The sequence below is a fragment of the Elephas maximus genome, chromosome 2 (genome assembly GCF_024166365.1).
Source record: "Elephas maximus indicus isolate mEleMax1 chromosome 2, mEleMax1 primary haplotype, whole genome shotgun sequence".
In the NCBI taxonomy this organism is placed as follows: Eukaryota; Metazoa; Chordata; class Mammalia; order Proboscidea; family Elephantidae; genus Elephas; species Elephas maximus.
In genome coordinates, this window is record NC_064820.1 from 177099891 (window position 1) to 177120604 (window position 20714).

A 20714-nucleotide genomic window follows, 5' to 3' on the forward strand; every position below is an offset into this window, starting at 1 on the left:
GGCTTCCCTTCTCTCCCACCTTCATTTTGTGAAGAGAAAACAATAGCAGAGGAGTCCCTGAGTAGCACAAATGGTTAAGCAGTTGACTACTATCTGAGAGGTTGGTGGTTCAAACCCTCCCAGAGGCACCTCAGAAGAAAGGCCTGGCAATCTGAAACCCTACACATATGGGGTCTCCATGAGTTGGAATGAACTGGATGGCAACTAACAACAACAACAGAGAAAACGGTAGCAGGATGGCATGGAGACTGGGGCTTCTGGGGGAGGAACTGGGCCTCATCCACTCCGCTCCATGGCACCTGGCATTGGCTGGCACATAGCAGATACCGAATAGTTTCTGAACATTAAATGGCAGTGAAAAGACATTTACCTCGCAGCTACAAACAGGACAGGATTTGATCATTCCAGAATATTAGCTCTAGCAAGGCCTTAACAGCCCAACCTACCTGATTTGACAAATGAGGAAACTGAGGCGCACAGCAGGGAGTGGGTTTGTATAAACTCACACAGGCAGTCAGTGACTGAGCTTGGTTGCGACCCCAGATGTCCTGACTGCTGGCTCAAAGCCTCTCTAACCTGTCCCCAGGTCAATCAATCCACCTCCTGCCCCTCCAGCCCTCTGCCTTTCAAGATGTCAGAAATCAGCAGATTGGAGACAACAGGAAATCCCTGAGTGCCTTTTACCAGGGTGGAGGCATTGTGTTACAGGGAGGGCAGATGGGGCAACCCATTAGCAGCTAACACTGGGTTCCTGTTGGTTCCATTAGCGTCTCTGATTAACCCATTAACACTCGCTGAAAGTAGACTGGTGGAAAGACAGGAAGCACAGGGACCCCAGAGTGGATGAGGCACAGAGTAAGTCTACTTGGATGAGGCCAAGGGAGCTGGGTTGGAGAGAGGGAGAAGGGGTCTTTCTTGTTTCCTTGGAAGGAGTCCTGAAAGTGGGCTCAGAAGCAGTGAGAGGGTGCCAGGGATGACAAAGAGGAGGCAGGGTTCAGAATCATGGCATTTTAGAGTTGGAGGGAGCCCACTGAGCTGACCCACTGTCCAGATGTGAAAACTGAGCAGCAGAGAGCCGAAATCACAGAGAACCAGGGTTCCTGCCCATCACACTACGTTACAGGACTTAAGTATGCTATAGAAATTATAGCTAAAAATACAACCAACCATTATTGGGGCACTGTGCTCTAGTGGAAACCCTAGTGGCCTAGTGGGAAACCCTGGTGGTGTAGTGGTTAAGTGCTACCACTGCTAACCAAAAGGCTGGCAGCTCAGATCTGCCAGGTGCTCCTTGGAAACCCTATGAGGCAGTTCTACTCTGTCCTATAGGGTCATTTGGAGTGGGAATCGACTCGACGGCAAGGGGTTTGGTTTTGGTTTGGTGCTAACTGCAGGACCCTGGTAGTGTGGTGGTTAAGGGTTCCACTGCTAACCAAAAAAGGTCTGCAGTTTGAATCCACCAGCTGCTTCCTGAAAACTCTATGGGGCAATTCTACTCTGTCCTATAGGGCTGCTGTGAGTTGGAATCAAATTGACAGCAACGAGCTCGGTTTGAGTTTTGGTGCTAAGTTCTTACATGCATTGTCTCATTCTCACAGCAACTCTGTGAGATGGGTACTATTACCTCAGTTTACATGTGGCGAAACTCAGGTGCACAATGGTTGAATAATTTGCTCAAAGTCACACAGCTAATACGTGGTACAGCCAAGATTTGGATCCAGGCAACCTGACCCTCAAGGCCACATCTTTGCCATCCTGCTGAGGAGCAGAAATAGACACAACTACCGTTTAGTAAGTGCTGTCTGCTGAGCCCTTCACACAGGCCATGCTTTCTATCACAACCACTTGAAGAAGATAGTTTTATCCTATTTTATAATTGGAAAATCTAAGGCACAGTGAGACCATGTAACTTGCTTAATGTAGCAGAAATCGTGTTAGAAACAGAACGCAAACCTGTTTATCTTGCTCCAAAGCCAAGGCTCTCTGCCACTCCAGGGTACGAATGTGAAGACCTCACATGCTTGTGACGACATACGCTACGTGCTTAGCTCAGTGCTGGGCACCGGGGACTGATGCAGCTACCGGTTCATTAACTGATCCACTCATTCAACAAATATAATATTGAGTGCCTGCTGTGTGCCAGGCTCTTGCTTACAAGACCAAAGAGATCCCAGTGCCCCTGCAGTTTGCATTCCACTTGAGGGACAGGACAGATGCCAATCAATTCCAGTACGAAACAGGAATGGTAGGGGTGAGCACTGGGTGTTATGGCACGCCAGCAGAGGTTGCCTGATCCAGTCCTAGGAGCCAGAGAAGGCCAAACTGAGTCTTAAAGGCCAAGTAAGCACTGTCGGAAGTTCCTGGGTAGTGTAAATAGTTAACATGCTCAGCTGCTAGCCAAAAGCTTGGCAGTTCAAGCCTACCCAGAGGGGCCTCAGAAGAAAGACCTGGTGATCGACTTCTGAAAAACCAGCCATTGAAAGCCCTGTGGAGCAGTTCCACTCTGGCACACGTGAGGTTGCCATGAGTCAGCACCTACTCAGAGGTAACGGGTTTTTTAAGCCTTGTCCAGGCAAAGAGGGAGGGCCCAGCAGGCAGAGGCTCAGAGCTCTGCGACAGCTCCAATTCCATAACAGCAGGGGCCAGAGCTTTAGTTCTGGTGGGGCAGGGTTGGATGAGAGAGGTGGAACAAGTAGTCGGAGTTTGGACTTTATCCTGGAACCACGGCAGAGTATCAGGCCTGTTGATTTGCATTTAGAAAGCTGGGGTCTGGAGGAATTATTCAGTGGGATATGTTTTGGTGGAGTTTTCAGGAGATAAGGATTGATTAGGTTTGGGAGTGAGGAACAGGGGACAGGCCTATTTTCTGACTGAAAATGATAGGCAAATGGCAGGGCGGGGGCAGAGGCATGAGGAACTGTAAAAAATGGTGTGGCTGACCTCTAACTTCACAAGGGGGAAGGAGAATCAAGATCAAGAGCCCAAGGGTGATCCCTATAAGGTGGAGGTCAAGCATGCCTCCTCCCTCAGCCACCCTTACCAATTCTGACACCAACCATCTCTCCCACAGCACTTTGTACTTCCCCTGCTGGGTTCAATAATTCGTTGCAATGGCTACACAGAAGTCACATACCATACTCACAATTATGGGTTTTAGTAAGGAAGTGACAGGTTATAATTCAGGTTCAGGAACGCCTAAGATACAGGTCTTCAATCAGGACAGCCTCTTCTTAGCTTTCCCACAGGCGGTCTCTCTCTGGCCCCTCAGCCAGGCCTCTGCTGTGTTCAGGCAAGCGTTACAAAGCTCTTTTAGCTCTGCTGATAAGTGTCCTGAGGCACCCCACTCTGCCAGCAAGCCTCCTGCCAGAAGGCACTCAGCTTTCTTGATCTGTGGGCTGAGAAGCCCACTGCACCCTCTCCTGCCAGTTTCTCTGCCACTGCCTTTTACTGCCTTCAGTGTTACAACTCTCTCTCTCTCTGTTCTTGGTCTCCTGGTTCCAGGAGCTTCTCAGCTCAGGGATCCTGGGTCCAAAGATGTGCCCCGCTCTTGGCCCTTCTTCCTTGGTGGTGGTGAGATCCTCTGTCTACTCTGAAATTGGCTCTCTTTTAAGCCTAGTGAGATGGCAAAACTGACCAACCCCTTTGGTGGGCCACGGTTATTTTATTTGCACAGTCCCACCCAAGTGAGTTACAAGTCAATGGCAAGAAAGGCCACACAAAAGCAGTCCATCCCACCACAGGAACCGCTGAAGAGAAGTGTGGGGAGGAGAGACAAGTTCCATTCCTGACCCGACAGGTGTGAGATGCCTGAAGGGCTTTCAGGGCGCTCTGTTCAGGGCCTGGCTGGACTTAAACCAGGTGCCTTGTTGTTGCTGTTCTTGTTAGGTGCCCTCGAGTCAGTTCCAACTCATAGTGACCCTGTGTACAGCAGAAGGAAACATTGCCCCGTCCTGTGCCATTCTCACAATTGTTGCTATGCTTGAGCCCATTGTTGCAGCTGATGTGTCAATCCATCTCCTTGAGGATCTTCCTCTTTTTTGCTGACCCTCTACCAAGCATGATGTCCTTCTCCAGGGACTGATCCCTTCTGATAACACGTCCAAAGTATGTGAGATATAGTTTTGCCATCCTTGCTTCTAAGGAGCATTCTGGCTGTATTTCTTCCAAAAGAGATTTGTTCGTTCTTTTGGCAGTCTAGGGTATATTCAATATTCTTTACCAACACCACAATTCAAAGGTGTCAATTCTTCTTCCATCTTCCTTATTCATTGTCCAACTTTTGCATGTATATGAGGCAATTGAAAACACCATGGCTTGTGTCGGGCGCACCTTAGTCTTCAAGGTGACATCTTTGCTTTTTAACACTATAGAGAGGACTTTTTTCAGCAGATTTGCCCAACGCAGTGCATCTTTTGATTTCTTGACTGCTGCTTCCATGGCTGTTGATTATGGAATCAAGTAGAATGAAATTCTTTACAACTTCACTATTTTCTCCATTTATCATGATGCTGCTTACTGGTCCAGTTGTGAGGGTTTTTGTTTTCTTTATGTTGAGGTGTAATCCATACCGAAGAAGGCTGTGGTCTTTGATCTTCATCAGTAAGCTCTTCAAGTCCTCTTCACTTGGGCAAGCAAGGATGTGTCATCCACATAACTCAGGTTGTTAATGCATCTTCCTCCAATCTTGATGCCCCATTCTTCTTCATACAGTCCAGCTTCTAGAATTATTTTGCTCAGCATACAGATTGGGGAAGTATGGTGAAAGGATACAACCCTGATGCACACCTTTCCTGACTTTAAACCATGTAGTATCTTCTTGTTCTGTTTGAATGACTGCCTCTTAATCTCTGTCCAGGTTCCTCATGAGTACAAATGAAGTCTTCTGGGATTCCCATTCTTTGCAGTGTTATCCATAATTTGTTATGATCCACACAGTCCAATGCCTTTGCATAGTCAATAAAACACAGGTAAACATCTTTCTGGTTTTCTCTGCTTTTAGCCAGGATCCATCTGACATCAGCAGTGATATCCCCTGTTCCATGTCCTCTTCTGAATCCGGCTTGAATTTCTGGCAGTTCCCTGTTGATGTACTGTTGCAGCCACTTTTGAATGATCTTCAGCAAAATTTTATTTGTGTGTGATATTATTGATGTTATTTAATAATTTCCACATTTGGTTGGATCAACTTTTTTGGGAATAGGCATAACTATGGATCTCTTCTAGTCAGTCGTCCGGGTAGCTGTCTTTCAAATTTTCTTGGCATAAAAAAGTGAGCACGTCCAGTGCTGCATCCATTTGTTTAAACATCTGAATTGGTATTTTGTCAGTTCCTGGAGCCTTGTTTTTGCCAATGCCTTCAGTGCAGCTTGGACCTCTTCCTTCAGTACCATCGATTCCTGATCATAAGCTACCTCCTGCAATGATTGGCCTTTGACAAACTCTTTTTGGTATAGTGACTCTTTGTATTCCTTCCTTCTTCTTTTGATGCTTCCTGTGTCATTTAATATTTTCCCTGTAGAATTCTTCAATATTGCAACTCGAGGTTTGAATTTTTTCTTCAGTTCTTTCAGCTTGAGAAACACCGAGCGTGTTCTTCCCTTTTGGTTTTTTATCTCCAGGTCTTTGCACATGTCACCATAATTTAATAACAGTATGACAAGACTGTCTCACATACTGTCAGTGATAGTATATATCCATACGCCAACAGTATGGACTTCAGGATAGATCTTGAAATGTTCTTTTTGACGAATGCAACACCATTCGTCTTCAAGTCATCATTCCCAGCATAGCAGACCATATGACTGTCCAGTTCAAAATACTAGTCCATTTCAGCTCTCTAATGCCTAGGATATCAATGTTTATGCGTTCCACTTCATTTTTGACAATTTCCAATTTTCCTAGATTCGTACTTTGTACATTCCAAGTTCAAATATTAATGGATATTTGCATCTGTTTCTTCTCATTTTGAGTCACGCCACATCAGTAAATGAAGCCCCCTCCCTGCATCTGTCAGTTTGTCACACTGTGGGGGTGGGTTTGCATGTCGCTGTGATGCTGGAAGCTATGCCACTGGTATTCAAATACCAGCAGGGTCACCCATGGTAGACAGGTTTCAGCTGAGCTTCCAGACTAAGACAGACTAGGAAGAAGGACCTGGCAGTCTACTTCTGAAAAGAATTGGCCAGTGAAAACCTTATGAATAGCAGAGGAACATTGTCTGATATAATGCTGGAAGATGAGCCCCTCCAGGTTGGAAGGCACTCAAAAGATGACTGGAGAAGAGCTGCCTCCTCAAAGTAGAGTTGACCTTAATGATGTGGATGGAGCAAGGTTTGGGGACCTTCATTTGCTGATGTGGTATGACTCAAAATGAGAAGATACAGCTGCAAACCAGATGCCTTGGGTCCACCTAAATTCATGGCTACCCAGGTGTCAAAGTTGAACTGTGCTCCATAGGTTTTTCAGTGGCTGATTTTTTGGAAGTAAATCACCTGGCCTTTCTTCCGAGGCACCTTTGGTGAACTCAAACCTTCAACCTTTCAGATAGCAGCTGAATGTGTTAACCATTTGCACACTAGGATTGGACTCACTAGCCTGGATTTCAGGAGAGTGGTCTTAAAATTCTGCAGAAAACTGACTCCAGACCTTTTTTCTGTGTCTCTCAGTTTCTTTATCTGTAAAATGATGGGGAGGGGGACATATAACATTAACCACCCCTGTTATGGATTGAATCATGTCCCCCCAAAATAAGTGTTGTAAATCATAACCCCTATACCTGTGGTTATAGTCCTGTTTGGGAATATGCTGTCTTTGTTATGTTAATGATGCAGGATTAGTGTAGGGTGTATCTTGAATCAATCTCTTTTAAGATATAAAAGAAATTAAACAAGGAAGCAGAGATAGATGCCAAAACACATGGAGATCTCCAAGAAACCAGGAAGCAGAACTGAAGAGACCAGGACTTTTGTCCAAAACTGACAGAGAAAGAAAGCCTTCCTCTGGAGCCAGCTCTCTGAATTCAGACTTCTAGCTTCCTAGACTGTGAGAAAATAAATTTCTGTTTGTTAAAGCCACATACTTGTGGTATTTCTGGTATAGCAGCACTAGACAACTAAGACAACCTCATATAGTTGTCATGAAAATTAAATAGATATAAAATATATAATGAATCTATAAAGAGCTTAACATAGTACCTAGCACACAGGGAATGCGTAAGTAAAGGTTAGTTGAGTAAATACATGAATGGATGGTTCTCTAGGCTGTTGCTGATAGGAATTATATGGGGAGAAAGAGTTGATCTAAAAGCCTGAGGTCTGTTTCTCCCTCTTTGCTGTTCAGGATTGGGTTGGGGGTAAGAGTGAAACATAGAAAGGATTGAGCTGGAGAGGGGTGGTGCCATTTTCCATCCCCACCCCTAATACACACACACAAGCCCAAGAGGTAAAACTTACAATGACTATAAACCTTTCGTAACTGAGGGGGCTTTTGGAGGTTTTGGAGGACTTTGGTCCTATGGGTCCCTATGAGTCAGAGTCAACTTGATCGTAATGGAATTTTGGGTATTTCGGGTGTGGGGCTTTGGGGCATTGTTTTGGGAGGAAAGGGGTGGCCAAGGTGGTGTGCACTCTCTCTCTTCTCTCTCTCTCAACAGTCCTGGTATCTTTCTGCACAAAAGCACTTTTGATTCCAGGAATTAGAGAAAAGAGCTCAAGGTAGGACTCAGAATTGAGTCCAACATTTTTGGGTGTCAAGGCTTGGAGAGTGCTATTAGCATCTAGCACGTAGAGGCTAGGGATGTTGCTAAACATCTCAGGATGCACAGGCTAGTCCCCTACAACAAAGACTTTTCCAGTCCAAAATGTCAATTGTGCGGAGGTGGGAAAACCCTGACGTAGTACAGTATTTACCGAGAGCATATTGTGTGCCTATTGGAAATACAGAAACCCTGGTGGTGTAGTGGTTAAGAGCTACAGCTGCTGACCAAAAGGTCAGCAGTTCAAATCCACCAGGTGCTCCTTGGAAACCCTATGGGGCAGTTCTACCCTGTCTAGAGAGTTGCTGTGAGATGGCAACAATTTTTTTTTTTTAATTGGAGATACACAATATGTCCCAATTCTGTTTCCCAAGGGAAGCAAAACACTCAGGTGCCTGTTATCATGAAACTTTACATACCAGGTAGGAGAAACTGACAGGGAACCAGAGGATATCAGATGAATGATAAATGTTATCAGGAAAATGTGGCAGACACTGGGGGGCTGCTGCCCATGGAGGGGCTTGGACTTTTAAACTGCAAAGAGCTGGAGGAATAGAGCTGCTAAAGCAAAGGCCCGAAAGGCTGCAGGGAATTTGATTTCATTTATTCTGAAAATATCTGTGAGGTGCCTCCTGTGAGAGACACTGTTCCAGAGGACGACACGACATAATCGTGGTCAGCATCACCTTTGGCTCCTACAGAACCTTTATGTTAAAAAGATAAAGTGACTCATCTGGGCAGTGAGAAGGTGACATTTGAGCCAAAATGTGGGAGGTGAGGGCCAGGCAGGGGGAGCAGTCAGTGCAATGGCCCATCATGGGAGCTCACATGGAGGAGGAACAGGGGGAAGGCAGTGTGGCTGAAGCGACTAGCAGGAGATGAAGTCAGAGAGACAATGGGGCCCAGATCACTGGAACTTGCTGGCCCTTGTAGGGACTTTGAAGGAAATGGGAGCCATGGCAGAGTTTTGCGCAGAGGCATGACCTGACCTGACAGGGTCACTCTGACTGCTGTGAGATGAAGACTGCAGGGGGCTGGTGCAGAGGCAGGGAGACCAGGGGAGATGGTATTACCACAGTCTAGGGGACAGTGTTAGAGGTTCAGACTTAGGTGTGGGAGACCAAGGGAAATGAATGCTTTAGGGGTGTGTTTCGGAGTTGACAAGGGCTCTTGAGGGGCTCGTGTGGGCGGAGGAAGGAGGAGAGGAATCAAGGATGACACCTTGTTTGGGCTTGAGCAACTGTGGTTGGAGTACCATTTTCTGCAGTGGGGAAGAGTGAGGAAGCAGGATTGGGAAGATGGAGAGAGAATCTTATCAACATGAAAACATCAGAGAGTCATGTGATGATTATTAGACATTCATGTGGACGTGTCAAGTTAGTAGTTACACAGAGGAGTCTGGGGTTCACAGAAGTCAGAACTGAAGGTGTACATGTGGGAGTGACTGGATTACATGTGCTTTAGGAAATAATATTGGAGTCATTATTCCCTGTCCTTAAGCATAGAGAATGTGACCCAGCTGGAGCTGGGCTCACAAGGACTCACAAGGACACATCGACTGGGCCCTGAGGTATAAAGACAATAGGTAGGATAATCCTGGAAATATCTTTTAGAGAACCTTTCACCTAAGCCAGAATACAAAAGACTTTCCACTCATGTTTTTCTATTAACATACAGTGAATAGAAATTTGTTGGACCAATGAAGACCCTCCTGACTGTTGTTACTGAAACCTGCACCAATAATCATTAAGAATGACAATTCAAATGTAAAATCACAGTTTCTAGCCAGTCTGTAAAAAGATGAAGCTTTCAATGGTTTTGCCCATTTGTAATGTTATTATATACTGATGACTCTAACTTTCCTTGGACTTAGGCAGACATGGCTGTGGCAGTATGCTTGTCTGTTTTTCCATTCTTGTTTATTCTGTAACATTTCCTTAGATTCCAGCAGACGTTAGCTCTGGCAGCATGCTTGTCCACTTCTCAGCTTTTCTCTTTTTGAATATATGTCGAATAAAATTTTCTTTTTGCTTTACTAAACTTTGTGATACTTTTTCCCCTACAACACATGTACTATTTAAAGCCACAGCCTAGGAAAAGATCACTTAGAACTATTGACATACAAAAGAAAGGGTTCCAGAATCCCACCTGGCAGGAGGGGCATTACACTTTTATGGTGCTTGGTTAAGCTCTGGGCTGCTAACCAAATTTTGGCAATTTGAACCCACCCAGCAGGTCCACGGGGAAAAGACCTGGTGATCTGCTTCTGCAAAGATTAAAGCCTAGAAAACTCTGTGGAGCGGCTCTGCTCTGTCACATAGGGTCACTATGAGTTGAAATCGACTCGAGGGCACCTAACAAAGAAGAAGAACCAGTTTAGGAGTCTGAGAAGAAGCATCCAGTGAGGCAGGAGGAAAACAAGCATATTTTTGTGGAAGAACAAAAACTTTTCAAGAAAGTATTTCAAGCAAAACTAGTACTAGTAGGTGCATCTGGGAAGGGGAACTGGGTGTCTGGGGACAGGGCTGGAACGAAAGCAGAAGTGACTAGTAGGGACAAGAGGTTTTGATGAAGTTGAAGTTGAAGATATGCTGGAGGGAAGATGGTGACTGGAAGGGAGAGGAGGGGTGGGTGAGAGAGAGAGCCTTGAAATAGGGATCTTGGAAGAGCTGTGACCCTGGCATGTTGTTAGATGCTGTCAAGTTGGTTCTGACTCATAGCAACCCTGCAGGTCAGAGTAGAACTGACCCATAGGGTTTCCAAGGAGCAGCTGGTGGATTTAAACTGCTGACCTTTTGGTTAGCAGCCGAGCTCTTAACCACTACACCACCAGGGCTCTGATGTAGGCATAAGAGTCTGGAATATGACCCTGGGAGGAAGTCCCTGCGGTGAGCACAGGGCAAGATCACAAAGGGGTTAAGACACAAGGGCTGAGGTGTTAGTGGGCTCCTCCAGGTGGAGGCTGAAATGCTGGCGACAGGACTAAAGGTGGAGACATTGGTGAGGCACAAGCTGAAGAGCAAGGGCGCAGACCACAAAGCTGGTAGGAGACAGCAACAAGAGGGGTTGTGGTGGGGAAAGGCAGACGGTAAACAAATCCACAGGAAGTGATGTGTTTGGCAGAGGGGAGGAGAAATGGGTTGAAATACGCCAGAGTAGCAAGCTAGAGAGCCCCCTACCTGTACCTGTACCCCCCAGGCCCTGACTACAGGGGGTGTAGGAAAATTAAAGACAACGTCCCTTGAGAGAACTGAAGAGATCGGGCTCCTGGGGAAAACAGTTTCAGGGCAGGAAGGTGACATCCAGGGAAGAGGCTGAGGACGCAGCATAATTTTTTGATGATCGGCTGTGGGCTCCTGAGGGCACTATGGAAGGGTGGTCAGGGAATTTGGGTCAGGTTGAGTTGTAAGGAAACTTGTGGGAACGAAGGCCTCACGGATTCTGTGAGAAACCTGGGAAGGATTTAACAGTTCTACAGTTAGACTCAGAGCACCAATTCTGGGCCACGCCCTTAATAAATGTGTGATATATATATATATTACTATTATTATTTCTGTAGGCTACAAGAGAAGGGAGCCCTCTAAATTCCTCTGGGGCAGCCCGGCTCAGTTCACCCAGGTCTGGGGCCGGGCTCGGATTGCAGCCCCGCGGGAAGCCCTGGTGGAGGTGGGGCGGCTGCAGCGCTCCCGGCAGCTGCCCCTCCCGATTCCTTATCAGCCTGGAGCTCGGGTTTCCACCACCGCAGGAAGATCAAATGCTGCTTTCGGAGCCCTAGGGAGATGGGTGTGTCTTCTGTGCTTTACAAAACAGAAGGAAAGAAAAAGGCCTTTGGCAGATCCCCCGGCCCAGGTAGCTGGCTGCGTGAGCTGGGGACCCATCTTACAAATAAGCCGCGGAGAGGAGGGCTCTGCTCCACGGAGAGGCCAGCTCTGGGTGCAGGGCCGGGGGCGAGCGAGAAAGAGGGAACCCAAAACACAGACACCGCCCCTTTCCTGCCGGGGCGAGGCCGCCGCCCACCTCCGCTGCAGTCCGGCTCTGCTCTCTGGGCTCCTGGCCGGCAGCTCAGCTCACAGAACAAAAGAAGCCCCCGAGGCCCGAGGCTCCGCCCCCCGGGGCGCACGCCCCGCCTGGGACCTTGGGCCCCCGCCCGCGTCTCCCCACCCCGAGGCGGCAGCGCCTAGACCTGGCCTGTTTGCACTGTTAGCAAAGGGCAGGGTGGCCTCGGGCAAGTTGCCTTCTGTCTCTGGACTTCATTTGTGAAAAGAGGGAGCTGGAGTCGATTTCTCCAAGGGCCCGCTCAGTTGGAGGAGTCCCTGCAACGACCTGCCTTCGCTGTGTATTTTGAAATTCTTCCCTCCCCAAAGCCGTTGGGTGGGCCCTGAGTTATCAACGATGGCGTGTCTGGCCTCGGGGAGGGACAACTGTTGCTGTACGACTGTGGTTTAGAGCAGGGGTGGCCAGGCTTTTTCTGTAAAAGGCCAGATATTAAATACTTTAGGCTTTGGGGGCCATACTTTCTCTGTCCCAACTCCTCCACTCCGCCATCGCCATCGTAGTTACAGCAGCCCTGGACAACATGTACACGAATGAGTGTGGCTGTGTTCCAATAACACTTTGTTTACCAACCCCAGAATTTAAATTTCTTCTAATTCTCAAGTGCCACAAAATATTATTCTTTTGTTTTTTTCCCCCTGTTTAAAAAAGTAAAGGTGTCCCTGGGCAGTGCAAATGATTAACGCCCTCCACCGCTAACGGAAAGTTTCGAACTTACCCACTTTTTTTTTTTTTTACCTCAGAAGAAAGGTCTGTCCATCTGCTTCCAGTCATTGAAAACCCTATGGAGCACAGTTCTACTCTGAAGCATATGTGGTCACTATTTGTCAAAGTGGACTTAGTGACAACTGGTTTTGTTTTTAGTTTTATTTTAAAAAAGTGAAAAAGATTCTTAGCTATCAGGCTGAACAAAAACAGGCGAATTGGCCAGAGGTAGTAGTTTTTGTCAACCCCTGGTTTACAGCCCAGGGTTTGTAATGTGTGATTTCGGGGTGGTTCCTTTGCCTTTCTGAAGGTATTTCCTCATCTGTAAAATGGGGACATATATCTAGGGGTGGGTGTGGGGATGAAATGAGACAGCGGATGAAACTAACACATAAATGATATTACTCTTTGTGTTGCTGCTGGTAGGTGTTCCTCAGCAGAAGATGGGGACTTAGAGGTTAGGATGGTATCTTGTTGGGCCCTGCAGGTCCCACATTTCTTGAGTGCTTACTGTATGACAGGCACTGTGCTAAGAGCTCACTGTGCAATATCTCATTTCCTCATCTCAGGCCTACCCATAAAACCATTGCCGTCCAGTCAATTCTGACTTACAGCGACCCTACAGGACAGAGTAGAACTGCCCCACAGGGTTTCCAAGGAGCACGTAGTGGATTCAAACTGCTGAACTTTTGGTTAGCAGCCATAGTAGCACTTAACCACTACACCACCAGGGTTTCCCATCTCAGGCCTAGGAGGTAGAAATGACATATTCCCACTTCACCTGTGAGGAGATTCAGGCTTGGCACCAAGATCTGCTTGCAGGCCCTCCTTGCCTTCCTCTTAGACTTCTGTTTGAAGAAACTCGGGGTTGTTTAGTCTAGCTGTGTGACCTTGGATAGAACACTATTTTTCTGGACCTCTGTAACATCTTCAGTCAAGGGAAAAAAATTAGCACCTTTATGTGCAGCTGACAAGGAGCCGTCGTGGCATGGTGGTTAAATGCTCTGCTGCTAACTGAAAGGTTGGTGGTTCAAACCTACCAGCCACTTCACCAGAGAAAGATGTAGCAGTTTGCTTCTTTTTAAGATTTACAGCCTTGGAAACCCTATGGGGCAGTTCTACTCTGTCCTACAGGATTGCTGTGAGGTGGAATCAACTCTTCGGCAACAGGTTTCATGTGCAGCTGTCATTTGCATTTATTTCACCTTCATATCAACCTTGTTTTTGTCCCCATTTTATAGAAGAGAAAATTGAGGCTGGAAGACGTTAAATAAGGATTGAGACCTTGGCCTATCTGGCCCCGAGCCTAAGCTTTTTCTACTGAGAACAGCTTCAGAGTAACCAGTTGCACAGGCCCCAAACCTAGGTGCCCTCTAGGACTTCTCCCTTCCCTTATTCCAAGTCCAAATATATTGGCAAGTTCTTTCGATTCATCCTCAAATATATATTGGGAATCTATTTATTGGGGGTGGGAGGGAGCCATAGTGTTTCTGCTTTGGGAGCTACGTGATCTTTTGAAAGTGCAAATCAGAAAATGCCACATGGCTGAGTAGAACCCTGGGAGGTTTTCTAGTTGACTTGGAATGAAACCCAAAGTCTTACCCTTGCCCACAGAGCACTGAATCATCTTGCCCCTGCCTACCTCTCTGCTGTGTCCCCCAACTCAGGCCCTCTTTTCCTTGGCTCCTGTCTCAGGGTGTTTCTGTTCCTGTAACAGCTTGCCAGGGTGCCCAGCCCTCAGCTCCTGCAAGTGTTCATATGGATGATGGCCCCAAATGACACCTCCCTAGGCAGGCTTCCTGACCACCCTCACCCCCGCCCTCTTAGTACACATCCTGTTTTATTGTCTCCTAACAGTCTTCACCATCTGATATTCTTCCTCACACACTGTCTGTCCTCCCCATGGAATGTAAACTGCATACCAGCAGGGACTCTGCTTGCTGATTCTCCCTTCCATCTCCAGTGCTTAGCACGGGTCTGGCCCACATAAAACCAAACCATTGCTGTCGAGTTGATTCTGACTCATAGCAACCTTATAGGACAGGGTAGAACTGCCCCATAGGGTTTCCAAGGAACTCCTGGTGGATTTGAACTGCCAGCCTTTTGGTTGGCACCCACAGCTCTTAACCACTACACCACCAGGGTTTCCAGGCCCACATATCTGATGAGCAAATGACTCATAATGCTTTCATCTCTATCCCCTCTGTGGGAGATTACTGTGAACTTGCAACAAACATTGAGCCCTACCATGTGCCTAGCACTGTGTCAGTAGCAGGGCAGCCCCCCAAAAATAGGCCTTAGTCCTGGGCTGAGGAACCACTGGCCAGCTGTGCAGAGACAACATGCATACACAGTGAGGCTCAACAAAGTAGGTGTGCCCAGGTTCTGGGGAAAGACAGTCTGGGTTTTGAAGGGTAAAGCAGATGCCATCAAGTTGACCCCAACTCATGGCAACCCCATGTGTGTTGGACTAGAACCGTGTTCCATAGGTTTTCAAAGCCTGATTTTTTGGAAGTAGATTGCCAGGCCTTTCTTCCAAGGTGCTGCTGGCCGGACTAGAACTACCAACCTTTTGGTTAGCAGCCAAGCATTTTAACTGTTTGTACCACCCATGGTAGCTGGGACTAAAGCCAATATGGCTCCTGAATCCTGGAGGAATGCCCCAAGATCTCTCTGTGCAGGGCTAGGCCTCTCTGGCTGGAATCCCCTCCTTCACCCCAACCATCTCACTCCACGGCTTTAATTCATTTTTCAGTCTCCAATGTCCATATCACTTCCTCCTGGAGGCTTTCCTTGACTCTAACATCCCATCTTCATGCACTTCCATTTGCAGACTCCACTCCTAGCTCTTAAACCAAAGACCAAACCCACTGCCGTCGAGTCGATTCCGACTCATAGCGACCCTATAGTACAGAGTAGAACTGCCCCATAGAGTTTCCAAGGAGCACCTGGCGGATTCGAACTGCCGACCCTTTGGTTAACAGCCATAGCATTTAACCACTATGCCACCAGGGTTTCCCCTAGCACTTGTCACCCTGCATTTATAGCCTGTTTCCCTGTCTGTTCCCCATTCCTGGCCTGACCTACCCCACAGTTCTACTTGTCACAGGAAAGCAGGGACCTTGACCAGCACCCAGTGCAGTGCAAAGCACACATAAGAGCTCAAGAAATATTTGCTGACTGAATGGACAAATACATGGACAGAGGATATCCTGGGAAGGCAGCTTAATCACCTGAGGCCAGGACAAGCAGATGAGAACAGCCCGTCTGCATAGCCATGGAACATTCTTTGTAGGTTTGCAGGTGGTCTGGCCCCTCCTCATCTAGGAGCTCTAGTGCCAAGCCCCAAACTGATTCTTTGTCTTCTTTTTTCTTAAGTAGGTCCATGAGGTATACACCGATGTTCCTCCTTCCTCCTCCTCCCCAGAGGTGGCTACAATGACCTCTGCCCCATGTTGCTTTCCACTTTGTAGCATATTCACTCTAGGAAGGCTTCAGCCTGGATTTCCAGGCCTCTTGAGCCATGCGAACCGCTCTCTGATGGAAGGGGAGAGAGTCAGCTCTGGGTGAGCAGCCGTGTTCCTCTGTAGCTGGGTTGAGGCAGAGGCCACAGAGGGGTAAAGGCAGAAGGGTCCATGGGCTGGAATGATGCATCCTGGGGTGGAAGATTCCAGGTTCCAGGGCAGCTGGAGAAGCCCCTGCAGAGAGAACAGACAGTGCCTTCTGTCCCCCTCTGCAAGGTCCCTGATGTACCTCCTGGCTGCTTTACAAGAGGTGCCAAGTGGCTTGACAAAGGATGGCAAGAGGCCAGGGCACACAGAAGGATCTTACGCCAGAGCATGGGACCTGGAGAAGGGACATCCCCAACCTGGGACCACTCTGTCAGTTCTAGCCCCAAATCTTCCTTTGGAGGGCTGGGAAGGTGGTAAAAATCTCAGTTACAGCACCTCTCTGTCCAAACAGGAGCCCTGGTGACAAAGTGGTTAAGCGCTTGGCTGCTAACCGAAAGGGTTGCTATGAGTCAGAACTGACTCAACAGCAATCGTTTTCTTTTTTTTTTTTTACATTTTTATAATTTTAAACCTTTTATTGAAACAATAATAACTCATTGAATCTGTTAAACTAGTGTAGGCAATTTAGGAAATTCAAATTAATTAGGCTTTTTATGAGAAAACAATTAGTTATTTTATGAGAAAACAGCTAGTGTTCCAGAATAAGCCTTTTTTTTCCCTTAACATTTTATTGTGGTTTGGGTGAAAGTTTACAGAGCAAATTAGTTTCCCATTCAACAATTTATACACATTTTGTTTCGTGCATTAGTTGCAATCCCATAGATGTGACAGCACTCTACCCATTTCCTCCCTGGGTTGCCCATTTCCATTAGCCCATCTTCCCTGCCCCTTCCTGCCTTCTGAACTTTTTTTGGCAATTGCTGCCCTTTTGGTCTGGTATGGTTGATCTGAGGAGCACATTCCTCACAGGCACTATTTTTCACTTCATAGGCCCGTCTATTGTTTGGCTGAAAGGTGATCTCCAGGAGTGGGTTCAATTCCAGGTTTGAAAGGTGTCTAACGGCCGTAGTCTTGGGGGGTTCCATCAGGTTCTATCAGACCAATAAGTCTGTTCTTTTCATTAACTTGGGTTTTGTTCTACGTTTTTCTCCCACTCTGTCCAGGACCTTTTATTGTGATTCAGATCAAAGTAGTTCAGTAGTGGTAGCTGGCACCATCTAATTCTTCAGGTCTCAGGTTAGTGGAGGCTGTGGTTCGTGCGGTCCATTAGTCCTTTGGATTAATTGTTTCCTTGAGTCTTTGATTTTTTTTTACTCTTTTTTGCTCCTGCTGGTAAGAGACCAATAGTTGTATCTCAGATGGCTATTCACAAGCTTTTAAGACTCCTGTCGCTATTCAGCAAAGTAGGATGTAGGACATTGACTTTGTGGACTGTGTTATGTCAATTGACCTAGATGTCCCCTGAGACTATGGTCCTAAGCCCTCAGGCCCAGTGACTCAGTCCCTCAGCATGTGTGGTTATGGCTAAGGAGTTTTCATAATTTTGCCCCCTGTGTGCTCTACTATATACATGGATATCTTGCAGCACGTACAGATAGGTATGTAGACATATCCTCTGCCAAACCTGTATTTGCTCATGGGTGTGTTCCCATACGCCATCCCACACCTGTTCAGCTTGCATATCTGCCTATGTATCCACTCGTAAATTATTGTTTGTTTTTACTGTTACTGCAGGATTGTGTATATAATAGTATTTACCATTGTTACCTTTTACTCTTTGGTACCTCCATTGCCTTCTTTTGACTCGGTCATGTTGTGCTGACATCCCCCTTATCATGCATTGCCTTTCCCTTCACCCAAGTTCATATATGTCTCCTATCTAGTTAGCGATTTACCTTCCCTCCCCTCCCCATCCCCCTGGCAACCATCAAAGAATGTTTCTTTCTGTGTGTAAACCTTTTCTTGACTTTTTAAAATAGTGGTCTCATATAATCCTTGTCCTTTTGTGATTGACTTATTTTACTCAGCATAACGCCCTCCAGGTTCATCCATGTTGTGAAATGTTATGTGGATTCATTGTTATTCTTTAATATTGTATAGTATTTCATTGTCTGTATGCACCAGAGTTGGTTTATGCATTCATCCATTGGTGGGCACTTAGGTTATTTCCATCTTTTTGCTATTGTGAATAGTGCTGCAGTGAACATGGGTGTTCATATATCTACTTGGATCATGGCTCTTATTTCCCTAGGATATATACCTAGTAATGGGATTGCTGGATTATATGGTATTTCTATTTCTAACTTTTTAAGGAGTGCCATACCTTTTCCCAAAATGGTTGTACTATTTTACAGTCCCACCAGCAGGGTATGAGAGTTCCAATCTCACCACACCCTCACCAGCATTTGTCGTTTTCTGTTTTGTTTTATCATTGCCGTTTTTGCTGGGGTAAGATGGTATCTCGTTGTTTTCATTTGCATCTCTCTAATGGCTAATGATCTTGAGCATCTCTTCATGTATTTGTTGGCCACCTGAATGCTTTCTTTGGTGAAGTGTAGGTTCATGTCTTCTTGTTGTTGGAGTTCAGTCCCTCGTTAGGTATGTTATTGCCAAAAACTTTTTACTCTTCTGGAGAAGTCTTTTGATGCATATAAGTGTTTAATTTTTAGAAGGTCCCAGTTCTCCAGCTTATCTTCTGCTGTTTGCGCAGTTTTAGTTATGTTTGATAGTCCATTTATGCCATAAATTAGGGCCTCTAGGTTTGCCCCTATTTTTTCTTCCATGATCTTTATAGTTTTAAGTTTTACATTTAGGACTTTGATGCATCTTGAGTTAGTTTTTGTATATGGTGTGAGGTATGGATCCTGTTTCATTTTTTGGCATACGGATATTCTGTTTTGCCAGCATCACTCGTTAAAGAGATTATCACTTCCCCATTTAACGGATTTCAGTCCTTTGTCTAATATCAGCTGTCCGTACACGGATGGATTTACTTCTGAGTTCTTGATTCCGTTCCATTGGTTTATGTGTCTGTTGTTGTACCAGTACTAGGCTATCTTGACTATGTGACGGCAATGGGTTTTGGGTTTTCTGTCCACACACGAATCCAAGTAATAGTAGGTTAAAATGTACATCGAGAGGACCAAAATGGGAAGCCTGACGGGGCTGTGGGAAGAGAGGCACAGGGGTTCCCTATGTCAAGGGCTTTTCTTGGGGGAATGGAGGGTACATAAGCCTCAGGCCTTGCTTTTTTTGATTCACCACTGAATTACGAAAAGTGCAGGAGTATGTGTTATCTCCTAGTCAAATTCAATTTTCTGTTTTCCATATCTTAGGGATGATAGACAGATGCTTGGCACTCTCAGCCACTCTCATCTCCCCTTGCCACTCAGATCTCATTGATTGATCATGGTACCTTGTCTGCTAAGCAGTACATGGGGACTGGAGATGAAATGTATTTGCCACCCCTTCTCTAAAGGCAGAGCCCTGGGTAGTACAAATGGTTAATGCACTTAGCTGCTAATCAAAAGGTTGGAAGTTCGTGTCCACCCAGAGGCAACTGGGAAGAAAGGTCTGATGATCTACTTCCAAAAAATCAGCCACTGAAAACCCTATGGAGCACAGTTCTATTCGGACAACACATGGAACTGCCATGAGTCGGACTCTACCCTGGCGGCACAGTGGTTAAAAGCTCAGCTTCAAACAAAAGGTTGGCAGTTCGAATCCACCAGGCACTCCTTGGAAACCCTACAGGGTCAGAATCAACTAAATGGCAAGGAATTTTTTTTTTTTTTTTTTTTGGTTTGGTTAACCTTTAAGGCATCTCTGCTTTTCCCTTAACAGCTTCACATGGTAGCCCATAGGAATGGCGCCCCCTGAAGTTCCGCAGTGGGCAACCTGTGCAGCCCTCCCTGGGTGGAAGGGAGGATTTTGATACCCTCTTGCACTGCTTCAATTTAGGCAATCTTATTTCATCTCTTTTATACAACAATCTTCATTCAAAGTAAGACTTTACTTGGAACAAAGTATTTCATTGCTAACAACGACGCACACTATGAATACCCCTTCACTAGAGAAGGGGCAGTTAACCCTAGGCTTTATTGACTGTGTGACCTTGGGCAAATAATAATACCTGCCTCAGTGTGGCTGAGGGACTAAACCAGGCAATGCAGGAACAGTGCAGCACACGGCTACTTCCTGACATTGGGGGTGTGATAATAGTAGGACAGTGAGGACGAAGACATTCCCTTCCAGCTCTGATAGCAGAGTCCAGGGCATGGTTTCCCAGTCTCACACTACTGACATTTGGTGCTGGATCATTCTTTGTTGTGGGTGACTGTCTTGTGTGTTGTAGAAGTTTATCAGCATCTCTGGACCCACTAGAAGATGCCAGTAGCGCGTCCTCCCTCCTCCAGTCATGACAACAAAAAATGTTTCCAGAGACTACCCAGTGTCCCCAGGCTACAAAGTTGCCCCCAGTTGAGAACTGTGGGTCTAGCGGGAAATGCTGCAGAGAGCCAAAGGCCAAGAGTGGAATGTGGCTGCCTCCCTGTCCTCGGGAAAACTCCACAGTCAGTGCCTCCTCCTCTGTCCCTGGAGATCTCTTGTCTCTGCTAGAGGCTTCTTTCTGATAGGCTGGTGTAAGCTGCCTCTGTGTGTGTGTGTGTGTGTGTGTGTGTGTGTAAAAAGCA